Genomic DNA, 15,358 nt, shown 5'->3' with positions numbered 1-15,358 from the left:
ATCAACTCATGCAGCATACATTACAGACCGCAATAGCACCTCATGAAAGCAATAAAGAAGCAGCTTGTCTGTTCGAACCTAATAGGGCGGGCGCCCCACCCACCCGTCTAGCTCTCCGCCCAATCGACAGTCTACACTCGACCTTACGTCGCGGTACACGCATACCGAAGCCTCGGTGTGCAATTAAAAAAAAAAACATTGATTCCTCTGTGCGAGACGTGTTCGAAATTTGAAATCGACTTGTGTTATTTGTTTTTTAAGGTTCGTTAGTGTTGTGACTGCGTAGATAAAAAATATCGATTGTTTTTTCTAAGGTTGTAAAGGTTAGACGGGGTATTGCGTATGTTTTAGCGTTAGCGTTGCGTGAATGAGGATTTATTTTGGGATACGTCGTGTGGTTTCCGTATTTTACCTGCACGGTTAGGGAAGTGAAAATTACGTTGTTTCATTAGCTGATTATTATCAAGGTCGATTATGATTATACATAATATACTTTACTTCCGATGGTCGCAGGTTCGATTTCATTCCAAATATTTGAAGTCATGCGTATGTTGTGTCTGGCGGCTTCTCTATGTGTATTATGTACATGACGTAATATGTATAAGTTTTTCCCATTTGTCTGGTACCCATAACATAAGCGCCGCTTACCTTGGTACTAGATGGCATTATGTGAACTGTCCTGATGTTATTATTATTAATTACTATTAAATAACATTAACAAAATATATATATGTCGGTTTTCTGTTTTCTTTATAACTTTCTTATATCTGCGCAGTTAGTCAAAATCTACTTACTATTATTATAGGACAGTTTTAATAGCGTAATTGATAGTTTTTTGTTTATTTATTATCATTTTATTGACATGTACCTAATTTATACATATTATAAAGTACCCCGCTACGTCTGTCTGTATGTTTGCGATAATCTTCTGAATTGAACAGATTTGTGTGACAAGTGATTTCTGTGGAAAGTTTGGGTGTATAATTCTTTAAAGTTTTATGTAAATTAAATGAACACCTGTGGAAAGCCAGGAAGGATCGCTGGTATTAAATAATTATTTGCATGTCCTATCTAAATATATATAACTCAATGGTGACTGACATAGTGATCTATCAACGCAGAGCCCATACCACTGGACGGATCGGGCTGTAATTTGGCATGCAGATAGATGTTATGACGTAGGCATCCGCTAAGAAAGGATTTTGATAAATTCCACCCCTAAGGGGATAAATTAACGGGAGCGAAGCCGCGGGCGAAAGCTAGTCACAATATAAAAGGAATAATGTACATCTCGTCAGTTTAAGGTGTTATTCAGTTTTAATACAAATATAATAATGAAACATTCTGTAGTGGAATTCAGAGAAATGATTGACTACTCATGAAGTTCTATAAAATTGAATCTTATATTGTAATTTCTTGTTGTAGCTAGAATTTAAATGATCAAGTATTCACCTAGTGTATAATTAAATACTTAGGTACCTATAGGTATGCTACTATGATAATAAAGTTTAATTAGTATCGAGAAATAATTATCAAGACGAGACCTTAGAAATGTAAATAATTTATTATTAATTTATTGATTTAAGAAATATTAACGTTCAATAAAAACAAAAAACATGTACATAGGTACTAAGACGTAGCTGAATAACTATATCTATATTATATAAAATAAATAATTATAATTATACTAGCTATCCGCCCCGGCTTCACACGGGTATTGATATTTTTTTTTCTTTGATATTTAGGGACTTTCGTACAAATTAAAAGCTCATGTCAGTACCATTATGCCCTAAAACTAATTAGTTACATCACTTTACCAAATGAGCAAATTGCTTAAGCCGGACTATATTGATGTACATGTATTATACATATAAACCTTCCGCTTGAATCACTCTATCTATTGATAAAAACTGCATTAAAATCCGTTGAGTAGTTTAAAAGATCTAAGCGCACATACAGCGGAAGCGACATTATTTCATACTATGTAAAGATTACAATATAAATCTTAAATGCTATATTTATAGTAAATATTTTTTTTTTTAATTTAATCTTTTTAGTTTTATACCTACTTTGTTCATTCATTTAATACTAGCTGTGCCCACGGTTTCACCCGCATTAAACTTGTAGCCTATGTGCTATACTGATGTATAAGCTAAGCTATATTACTGTAAAGTTTTATCACAATCCCTTCAGTAGTTTTAGCGTGAAAGGATATCAAACATGTTTATATTGATCCGTTCGTACTCGCTAAATTTCGCGTTTATAGAATAGAATAGAATAGAATAGAATAGAAAATCATTTATTCAAATAAACTTACATTGAAGCACTTTTGAATAGTCATTACATTTTTTTTTAATCTACCGCTCGTTCGGAAAGCTGTCTCATCACAAGAAGAACGAGCAAGAAACTTGCGTGTTGCTCTTTTAAATAATTTTATTATTACTTTACATTTTTAAGTTTAAGTGTTTGAATACAAACCACCAATTAGCACTAATTCAATTAAATACTCAAAAAGAAAAAATATTGAATACATAACCAACTGGTTAAACAATTAATAAGAGGAAATCAGTCATAGTGATTAGAGCAGACCAGTCCCTACAAGCAGCACCCGTTCACGAGTATGACGGATGAGCCAGCCATCACTGCGCTCGACCATATTTTAGGGAGCCCAATGACCCGGCCCACCACGCCGCCACAAGTCTGGACATTTTAGTGAGCATGACTACTCAAAACACTAGACCACGTCAAAGCTACTCACAATTGCCATCTGATAGTTATAGTATTCACATTTTATATAAGAATGCATGCGGCAATTAATTATATTATTAATAAAACTATAATAATTTTGTTAAAACCTTACACATTTTAAATAACTATAATTATTATATTAAAATATTATATTACAGTTATTCACACTAAGTTTCTTATTTCTGCACAGTTAGTTAAAATATACTTTCTACTATTATACGACATTATTAATAGTATAATTGATAGTTTTTCGTTCATTTATTATCATGTACCTAATATATACATAATATAAAGTAACCCCGTTACGTCTGTCTGTACGTTCGCTATAATCTTCATAACTGAACAGATTTGTGTGACAACAGTGATTTCTGTGGAAGGTACACAATACATAGCAATACATAACAATAATTATTATATTAAAATATGATATTACAGTTATTCACAAAAGTGATATATATAAAACAGACAAGTTATGAAATATCGATTCAACCCTTAAATAGTAATTGTTTAATTAAATAAAATAAAATGTATACTGTAGGTGAAATAAAATAAAAACAAATCCCACGGGTAGAATTATAAACAAAATTAATTAAACCAGGATTAAACTGCAGTTAAACGCTGAGCGGAGCGCCATTGTACTTTGTCCACTGTCTCTAAAATATAAAGACGTTTACACACATATCCTATTTTTTATTAAAAGAAAAATATCGCGACTTATATATAAAAACGGGAAATTAAATGAACTGGTATTTTTTATAAAGAGTCATTCTTTAATGTTGGTTGTTTGGTATATGTGGAACATATTAAATACTTCTTTTTCTTCCTTCTGGAGACACGATGTGTAGAAATAACACGCGTTTAAGAATGATATTTATTGATTTAATATATAATCGCTACAACGCCATTAAAACAAGTGTTGACAATATAATAATCTTTAACTTCCTTGATAGACACCAGGCGTGCATAGGCTACGGTAACCATTTACCATCAAATGGGCCGTGTCCATGTTGTAGTTTGTTTGTATTGTAGTATAAAAAAATTGGTGAGAAAGAGGCACCCAAGCAAGTAAGTGGTAAGTGATTACTGCTGCCCATGAGCACTAGCAACTTCCGGTGAATAGCAAGTGTGGCAACACACTTGCTATTAGCAAGGGAAGCATGTTGCTGGCATTTTAAGAAGTTATAACCTCTTATTACTACTTTCATTGGCTGTAATGACCCTAGTACAGTATACAGGCACTATTTTACTTCTAATAACAGCGAGAAAGAATGTTTGTTTCATATAGCAATGAATAAATATTGAGCCTCATTTTCGGTTCTCACTTAACCTATAAATACACAAAGAAACAAAATGATGGATAACACAAAACAGAGCTAGAGTAACGTTGAACGGGGTGTGCGTGATTGATCACGAAACGTCCCGACCTCATTCCAAGCCAAGCGTTAGACCATTGACCCCAGTAAACCGCAGTTTATGGAGCCGGCCCCTAATTTAGTTTCATTATAAATAATGTTATTTTCGGTAAGTTACGAATTGCGGTAGTTGTTAGCACAAGACAGAAATTATTAAATGTATTAAATGTCTGAAAATCAGCGCTATGGTATATGTATACTGCAGTATAAATGCTGAGTGGGAGTCACATTCAGCGTTACTAGTTTTAGCTTCTAGCTTTTAAGTTGTATAGTATATAAGATAAATAGCATCTAAGAATACTGTAATGCTGAATAAATGTCTTATTATTATTATTATTATTATTATTATTATTATTATTATTATTATTATTATAAATTTTCAAATTAACTTTTATTTCATTTTTATGTATCGATTAAAAATTTATAAAAATACTTACTTGGCTATAAATAATCGATTAAACATAAATCTTAAGTTTAATTCCACAAACTAAAAATAAAATAATAAAAAAAAAACAATTAAAATTATTGATAATAATTACATAACAGCTATAAAACAGTACAGTTGTATGAATATCCTTTTTGAAGCCATTTAGTGGCATTTATAATGTACTAGGTGTGGCCGCAGTTTCACCCACATAGCCGTTATAGCCGTACATAAAGGCCATACAGAAAACATAACTTATGTAAAGTTTCATTAAAACCCTTTCAGTAGTTTTTGCGTGAAAGAGTAACAAACATCCATCCGTCCATACTCTCAAACTTTCGAGTTTATACTATTTGTAAGATTGCCTGAATTTGTCTCATTTAGAATTGGAGATATACTATTGAAAAATGTTAGGATATACAAAAAGACAATGTACAAATTTGTAAGTAAAAAAACTAGACAAACGACAAAATCCTGACACAACCCTTGAAGTTAATATATTCCTCAGAACATTCGGTAGTTACATTAAATCAAACGATATACATGATACAGCAGTAAAAAACAAACAGAATGGAGAAAAACAGAATACTCGGGGCGATGAACTCACAAAATAGCAATACTCATATGATAAATAAATTAATATGGCAACATTTTTTCTTATTCTTGTACTATTCGACATAGTCACATAAAATAAAACCTACAGACATGATTATTGCGTATTTCATAACATTTAAATAATACAAAGCAAATCAAAATATCTTTATTCATGTAGGTCTATTACAGACTCTTATGATATGTCAAATCTACTGTCAGTTCGGAATGATTTCGAGATGAGAAGAACGGACAAGAAACTACTGCTCGTATTCTTTTTTAAAATAAACCTGTTGTACATAAAGATATTTCGAATTTTGAATACGTATAAAAGTATATCATTAAATAGTATAAAACAAAGTCGCTGTCGCTGTCTGTCCGTCCCTATGTATGCTTAAATCTTTAAAACTACGCAACGGATTTTGAAGCGGTTTTTTTAATAGATAGAGTGATTCAAGAGGTAGGTTACCAGTTAGGTAATAAGTACCCCCGGGCGATGCCGGGGCGTGTAGCTATGTATAATAAATATGATAAATACGATTAATATCAAGAAGAACTTTTTCGGAATATAATCATAAAGTTGAAATATTATTAAATCACATTTACGTACCCTTATGTATTATTCATAGGTAAGAACATGTTAGTTGCAACATGTGACCTTTCAAACACGTCTGTGCACACGATTCCTTCAACTGACTCCAAGCGAGTGATAGAATGACATTATGTAATGAATCATTAATATACAACTACACATATGAATGTCATGGTCTATGAACATTTCTTAATACTTATTAAAATGTACCAAACAAAAACACCGTTAGTAAACCAAATGAATATGACACATACAGACTCTATACACACAGACTATAGGCGTGCTCCTATAATCAACTCATATTTACTGAGCTAAATATGTATTTATTAGATTTTTATTTATATATTTAATTCAGATAACTATTGCCCCATAATATAAATACCTCACAAACTAACATACATATGAATGATATTAAAATTAATAGAAAATATAAATATAAATTGTTTGTGTGGTCACGGCACTCTGCCATGACGGGAATCTGCCACTGTAGAGCCGATGCACCACACCCTTCAGCCAGTAGTCCTCCTTCATGAAGGTGGTCAGCATGTTGGTAGAAACTCGGGCCACGAACGCCTTGAAACTCGCGTTATGATTCGAGTTCAGCTGCATCACCCTCAATCTCAGGTTACTCTGGGTCCGTATGTAGTCGACAATGTCCTGCTACTTTTAAAGCAATTAAGTCTTGCATTCACCAAAAAGTCATTTGATAATACTTCTGACTACCCCATCAGCGACAAGAGTCGTGAGGTGAAGTGACATATCATTTTAGTTAGCAATAAAGTTAAAGCTTGTCGTATTACTACGAGTATGACAATGTAATTACTGTCTAAGAGCTAAGATTCTATGTCTCTTGTGATATGTTCCGACGACCACGGTAGTCTAACGGTATAGTGCACTTTACTTTTGATGATCGCGGGTTCGATTCCTTGTACGATGCAAATATTGATATTGAGTGTGATTGTTTGCATTGGTCTGGGTGTTTTGAATATTATGTATGTATTTATGGTAAAAATGTTTGTAAAATTTTATATCAGCTGTACCCATAACACAAGGTCTACTTAGATTAGAAGATGCTGTGAGAATTATCCAGGGTTATTATTATTATTGTATTTATATGACATCACAGATGTCTAAGTTCATGGAAAATAGTATTTGTATGCCTATGAACCTGTCTATGTAATAATGAACCCTCATTATTAAATAGAATAGAACATACAAATGCAACCAATTGAGTAATCCACTAACCAATTCAATAATAAAATATTAAAAGTTAAGTAAAATCAGTCGTAATATAATTAACTAAACTCCAGTTGTATATGTAGGTCATTCACGGTCACACACGTATCTAATCTGAAAATCAATATCAACCATAAAAGGACTATGGAATCAATAAATTTCGAAGTGGTATTGTTCTCTTACTTATACATATTTACATGACAATAGTTTGACTGTTTTGACATTTGGTATAAAATATTTAACAAACAATAGAGGTTCAAGATACGGTCCTTGAGATACACCAACATTGGGCAAACATATGACATTTGTCTTCAAAAAACTTGTAACTTAAACCGTCTGTAATATTTGCAATATTACACATTTCTTTTAAAATATACACCACAATAACAATTACATAATGAATAATAATATAATGCTAGTACATATAATTAAACATAAGATCTGTATAGTAAAAGAAGTGAGAAATATTTAAATCATAACGGATTTTAAAAATTAATTGATTTTAATTTGACATTGGTTATAAATATTCAGACTATGAAAAGATTAAATAAACTGTGTTATAGAATCTCATACTGTAATATCGACAGAAGAATTAATATAAAGAATTGGACATTTTTATATTGTTGAACGATATATACCATTTAGAACAGGTATTCTGCCTATTAAAATAATTTATACATAGAACCATCAACCGTTTTATTTTTAATTTAGTGTAAAACTTTCATCAGTGAAAACAAAAAAGAAACAAAATAGCAAACACAATCTTTTAAAACAGAATTGCAAATCGAGTGAATCTTGCGCACGTACGTGAAATGTTTGCTGTACAATTTCATTTGGTTCACGGATGACTTCACTTCAAGTATAGCACGTGCATTACGAGTATAATTCTAAGTTTCTGAGGCGGCCAGGGGAAGTGGAAATTGTTCAATTACACACAAACGTACTTACATAATGGCGTTATGCGAAGATCACGCAACATCCGATTAGGGCGGAAATTGGTGTAGCATCTGAAGGAGAAACAATAAAATATCGTGATCGTGTTATAATGTGGAGGAAGGAAATAATACGTCGCTTTGAAGATTTTAACTTATATTTCAAATATTAATGAATAAAAATTCTGTACTCAGACATGGAGAAGTTAAATAAAATAATGTCTCTTTCAGTTGTAATAGAACTATAAGTTTAGAATTCCACGTCGCTGAAGTTATGAGTTTCGAAAAAGTAGTTTCAAGTAGTATTTTCAGAGAACAATGCAGTCGAATAGTTATTGAAAATTTTGCTAAAAAATCATTCCCCTTTTGAGCATCATTTTCTGGAAGAAATATGTGATATTAGTTTCCTCGTAAGTAAAGATCCTTTCTTTATAAGTCTTTGAGAAGAATAGTATATCGTATACTCCAATAAATCCATCTATAGTCTAGACATTGAAATTTAGCTTGAAGAGGAATTCTCACGGGAATTGGCTGATTATAAGTTCTTCGCAAGTAAAGTTCATTTCTTCGAGGAGAATAGTTAGAACTTGTTCATCATATAGAACAATCAAATCATTTATAGTTTATACATTTGAACTTTGCTCTAAAGAGGAATATTTACGGGTAATGGATGACAGTGTGTTTATGGCAAGTAAAGACCCTTTCTTTCCAGTAATTTCTGGTCACATAAAATATATTATCCACAGAATCTCTGACAATTACATGCATGAATCTATCTGATGATATGGAGCGGATATGTTTATTTCATAATGTATTTACTTTAGTTAATTTGACCGGGATTTCCGTACACTTTAAATAGATTAGAGAGGAAGGCCAGGAAACGTTTTAGTAAACTAAACAGAGGGTCTTCGGATGATATTTTTGTCATCAAAGCAAAATATCTTTATTCTTCTAGGTTTATTACAGACTCTTATGATATGTCAATTCTAGCGCAAGATGAACTGTCAAGAAACTTAGCTCTTATTCTTTTTAAATAAGCTTGTACAAAAACAAAAATACAGCTTCAATTTTAAATTCAATAAAGATCATCTACCATGATGTCATATCATGACTCAATACAATTTCTAGACTTGCTGTCATCTTACTAATATTGTGAATGCGAAAGTTTGTAAGTGTGGACAGACAAATGGGGGGATGGATGTATGTTACTCTTTCACACAAAACCTACTGAACGGATTTTGATGAAACTTTACAGTAAGATAGGTTATATAACACAATAACACATAGGTTATAAATTTGATACGGGTAAATCGCGGACAATGCTAGTCTATAATAAATATTTACTCAATACGAAAGTTTTAACTCGCATTTGCCGTTCATAATTGCTTTCGTATGGAACAATAAACACATACATTTTACGAAACAGTGGAAATAGTACCTAATCCCCATAATAACAGCTTACTTTTCCATAAAATTATTCCATTCCACGATGCACATCACTGTCGAAACAGTTGTGTCATAGTTTCTAAACCATTGTCATTAATTATTGACTAAGAAGCGAGTTATCGCTAATTAAAACTAGTTTATTCACCGGACATGCTTCGATAAGCATGTGTGAATCATAAATACGTGGAGGTTTTAAGAACTATAAAAGTGAACCTTGGCCTACTATGTTTCAGTACAATAGTTTTAGGTACTGCCTATAAATGATTCACTACTCTTTTGTAGGGTTGAGAAATCTTCATAGTCTCAAATTTCAGACATTCTGATAAGTATATAATGGTTCTGTCAGAACCTACTCTATTAAATGCCACAGTATTATCCTCAGTTATATTAGTGTCACTTGCGATATCTTTTTTGTTGGTCTGCTGGTATTGTTTATCTCTGAAAAGAACAACACGCTAGTTTCTTGTTAATTCTTCTTGCGCTGATTCTGCCTTCCGAATTAGTGGTAGAATAAAAAAATATGACAAAAGTGATTATAAGGTTATTTAATAAATATTATTTCTGTTCTATGCTTCGTCAAAGAGTTGGGGCCCACTGTTCTCTTTTGAGATCTCCTATCTAAGTGGCGATAGTCCGTGTGAGTGGGTTCTCTTTTTCCGCATAGGTACTTCTTTTTCTTTCTTACCATTAATGCGTTTTGGGGCTCTTTTGTAACACTTCACTGTTCGGGCATTCGCTCCTAATTTGAAAGTATTAATTTACTTTATCTTTGTACACAATCGGATATATAAATTTGAAATTATTGTTGAACCAAACTCTGGATTATCCAATAAAAAAAATGTAAATCGGTTCGTTTGTTTGTACGAAATACAAAAGTTAGGCGTTCTATTTTGCATCTTTAAAACTTATTTTAGTTATTGGAATGTTGTATTCTTCTCTTTCGAGATACTTTGTTACTTTGAGAGATGTCAAAAACATTACGAATAGGTTTGTATGCGATTTTAGTTTTTATTTAATAACAATTAGATATCTAATAACAATATTTGTATTGTTATAGCATTGTATTTATATTCCGTGATACTACAGGAATAAAATGATTATACTGAAACATAAATATTCATACAAAATTCTTAAAAATATAATTCTGAACAACATTTATTTAAAAGATCAACACACAAGTTTCTTATTCATTCTTCTTGTCATGAGTATACATACGTTCCGAATGAGTGGTAGAATAAAAAAAATATTACTATTCAAAAGTGTTTATATTAAGTATATTCGAATAGAAATTTATTAATATTTCTACTATTTCCTTCAGACTTCCCAATCTTTGACAGGAATTCTATAAACGAAATTACTAAATACCTTTGTAACATTATTTTGTTTACAAGTACGACCAAAGTACGAATTTACTTCAACAGAATAATCTAAATAAACAAAATTTGTATTAAAAATAAAAGTGAATTATCACTAATTATTATGATTCTCTCAATTCGCATCTCTGTACGAAAGTGAAAACAAAGACTTAGCAATTATCGTGTAAAAAAGTGCTTCCGTTTCGTTCTTTAATTGTGTTTCGTTTCTCAAGCATTTGTCTGCTTTGAATCTCAATGATATGATAAGGACGGGCGTACATTTGCATTGAATATTATGTTCTTTTTACCAAAAATATTTACCTTAATAATGGAAATATTAAGGTAGTATTTTTTAGTACTTAGTACATGATAATTAAATAATGGATTGATGAACCTGTATGTGCACCAGTGGAGAATGATAGACATGAGGTTAGGTCAATTAATTCCCCTTGACAAATTCATCAGGAATTTATCAAAATGGTTTCCAGAGGGAACCGCGTGGAGGTCAACCTGACATGGTACATTGCTAGCAATGGGGTCATCAGCCCACATTACTAACAAATACCTTTCCCCCTTTTTTACCCTGTTTACTTCAGTAATCAGGAGTGTTTACTACAATAATCAATTTGTCGACATACATAAAACATATAAAACCTGTCTTAGCAATATACTATAAATGTAATGCGAAACTTTGCGACTTTGTATGGATGGATGTTTGTTACTTTTTCACGCAAAAACTGCTGAACGGATTATGTCGAAACTTTACAGTAATATACACACCAGAACACATTGGTTATAAATTTCACGCGTGTGAAATCGCGAGCACAGCTTGTGTATAATATTAACAAAACCCGGACTATTTACACTACGCCATCTAGTCTTAAGCTAAATTACGTTGATATAAATACATATATTGGTAAATACATAAAAAAAATGTAGATCAATCAAATCAAATCAAATCAAATCAAATCGAATCAATCAAATCAAATCAAATCAAATCAAATATAGCTTTATTCATGTAGGTCCATCACAGACACTTATGACAAGTCAAATTAATCTACAGTATGATACTTAGTGTAAGTTACACTACTTATTGGATACTCTAACATGACAGACAATACAAACAATTATATTCATGAATAGAATGTTTGTATCGTGCTAGGAATCGAACTCGCGACCATGTATGGATTTAGTGGTTAATTTCTTGTCTTAAAATGTATTATTTTAAAAATCGTGTGTAATGCTTAATACCTACATGTTAAAGTCGATTTTCTGATTACTTTTTGTGATAGTTCTTCCTTCTTGGGTTGTAGAGGAGTGGGTAATAACTCAGTGATATTAATTTGAATTCTGGTAGAGAACTGATGGCCTTTATATACACTTAAATATTGTCAACCGTTGCTTGACACTATAAAGTAGAGAAATGTTAATATAATTTATATTACATACGCTGCAGTCACATAACTCAACGAAATTATGAACCTTTATGAATTTTTTATCCCTAATAATTTATTGTCAAGTTAATTAAAGAGTAGCTTATGAAAACATTTTATTTGCAACTGAAAATATGATTTTTCTCGTCTTTACTATATTTTTTCATATATGTTCCGCTTCTATTTGTTACAGCGTGATGTTGTATAACCAATAAATAGCCTTCAACGATAACTGATCTATCAAACACTAAAAGAACATTTTAATTTGAAGCAATAGTTTCTGAGATAAGTGCGTTTAAACAAATAAACAAAGTATTCAATTTCATAATATTAGTATAGTTTATGAAGGTCTATATATTAATAGTTTTCGCAACTACTACATTTAAATACATTATATCTATACATATAAATAAAATTGCTGTGTCTGTTTGTAATATTGAAATAACCGTTTTTTACTACATACATGTGAATATAAATACGGTATATACACCAAAATAATATTTTTTACAATTTTTGTCTGTCTGTCTGTTTGTTTGTTGAGGTGGATGTGTGGTGTGACAAGAATGGATAAGATAAAGAATGTCATTAGTCTGTTTGTTTGTTCTGGAACGAGGATTATTTTATCTTACAAATGAAATGGCTGGATGGACTGTGTGAAAGATGATTTGAAAGGAAGTACTTTTTATTACGCCGACCCCAAATAAGTGGGATAAGGATGAAGCAGATGATGATGTCTGTTTGTTTGTTCTGGTTAATCTCTGAAATGGCTGGACCTATTTTGACGGGTACTTTTTTAGGCAAACTTAGGCTACTTTTATTTTAGAAAAATAAAGTTAAATTCCACGCGGACGAAGTCGCGAGTATATCTAGTTTATTATATAAATACTAAATATTAGTTATATATTCAGTTAAAAGTTTAAAGCATAAAGTTAAGTACTCAGTAAACAGTGACTAATTTGACATTTAACTCCAATGTCACATAAAAATAAAGTTTAATTTCTGTCATTTGCGATTGTGTAAATTTATATCAATAATTTTTATCATGACATAGTATAAAATAAAGTCGCTGTCGCTGTCTGTCCCTATGTATGCTTAAATCTTTAAAACTACGCAACGGATTTGCGGTTGTAGCCCCTCCTACACATCCTATGGGGTTGTAACCCACGCGAAATAACTCTTTTGGAAAGTTTACACTCTTTCTCGGGTGGATAAAAACCATCGCTCCTAAGAATATCCTTCAATTCTTGTTCCTGACGGGTCTAGGTAGTGAAATCTGAAAAAGGGCGAGCATAATAGATCTATGTAGGTCGCAGCGCTACAGCGGCTACAATAGCCCAACTATACACTATACTACCTGACAATAGCCAAAATGCCCAAATGCCCAAAAGCCCCAAACAACCCAATAATTTTTTTTTATAAAAAACGCATTTTGAAGCGGTTTTTTTTTAAATAGATAGAGTGATTCTAGAGGAAGGATTATATATAATACATGTACACCCGTGAGAAGCCTTACTTATTATAATTTGTATAAGTAAATCTGATTTATTTAATGGATTAAAATCTATTATATTGTTTAATTGGAATTAAACAAAATAACATAAATCCATTCAGTATTGAAATGGACTTCCGTCAAATAACACCTAATTCTAATAAATAAAAAAGATTCATTTAATAATAATAGTATTAAAAAAGGATGGCGCAGTCACAACGGAAGTATTTTCTTTTAAAACTTAATCATACATAGAGAATAGAGAATGACACAGACAATACGACAACACAGATCAATATAGATTATACTTACATAAATATAGACCACAGGTTGCACCACTACATTTTGTTATCATAAATCTATACGTCTACATATAAATAAAATTTGAGTCTGTTTATAATACTGAAATAACCGTTTTTTACTACATGCATATGAATAGAAATACGGTACATACACCAAATTAATATTTTTTTGAATTTTTGTCTGTCTGTCTGTCTGTTTGTTCAAGCTAATCTCTGAAATGGCTGAACCGATTTTGACGGGACTTTATTTGGCAGGCAGCTGATGTAATAAGAAGTAACTTAGGCTACTTTTATTCTAGAAAAATAAAGTGTACAAATAACACATGTACATCTGTACAAATAATAATAATATCTCAGGACAATTCACACAGCGCCATCTAGTTTGGGCTAAGCAGTACTAATACAAATACATCCCTTTTTTATTAAATACATATATAGTATATACCAAAAAATTTGATCTATGTACGTACATACAAAAATATATATATACATAGAAAACACCCAGACCGATACAGACAATCATACTCATGAATACAAATGTTTGTTCCGTGCGAGGCATTCAACCCGCGACCGTCGGAAGTAAGGTGCTATACCGCTGCACCACCAAGGTCGTCAGGGCGTCGTTTATTTATTTTAAACTAAAACAAAGTTAAGTACTTAGTAAACAATGACTAATTTGACATTTAACTTCAATGCCATATAAAAATAAAACATGATTTCGTTCATTTGAGTTTGTTTAGTTTTGTATTATAAGTAACACAGAGTTATTAAACTTTATATTTATTGGTATTGTAGGTTTTTTTATTATGTAATTTCTAAGTGCTGACCTAGCGATCCTGGTTTTTTGGTCTGGCAACCCTAGTGTAAACCCTAGTAGGGTTGGCATGCTCAAATTTAAAAAACCAGGATTGTAAACTCATAAAATCGGGACTATCCAGTTTAAAAACAGAACGCAGTAATAGTGTTGCAATAGTTATAAATAAATAAAATTTTTTTCATCTCCACAAATTGGATAATTCCAGTTTTATTATATAAATGCTAATAAATAAAAAACACAAATATAATTTGTGGGAAATCTGGAGCCCAAACTAAGCAATAGCCTGTAACTTAGACAACAGGTCTCCCCTTCATATAAATTAGTTATACATCTAGTTCTAAGTTTAAACGTGGAGTGCATTGAACATGTGTGTGTGTGTGTGTGTGTGTGTGTGTGTGTGTGTATGTGTGTGTATGTGTGTGTGTGTGTATGTGTGTGTGTGTGTGTGTGTGTGTGTAAATAGTTATATTAATATGTAGTAAAATTCAAGTAATTATACTGTTGAAAATCAGTAATTTAGAGGCGCGCATATTTTAAAAACCCAGGCCGCAGTCTAATTCAGGACTTCCCAGGACACTTCA

The sequence above is a fragment of the Achroia grisella genome, unplaced genomic scaffold, assembly GCF_030625045.1.
Source record: "Achroia grisella isolate CSIRO2021 unplaced genomic scaffold, CSIRO_AGI_Agris_v1 utg460, whole genome shotgun sequence".
Taxonomy (NCBI): domain Eukaryota; kingdom Metazoa; phylum Arthropoda; class Insecta; order Lepidoptera; family Pyralidae; genus Achroia; species Achroia grisella.
The sequence above is the reverse complement of the archived record's forward strand: the minus strand, read 5'-3'. Positions refer to the sequence as shown.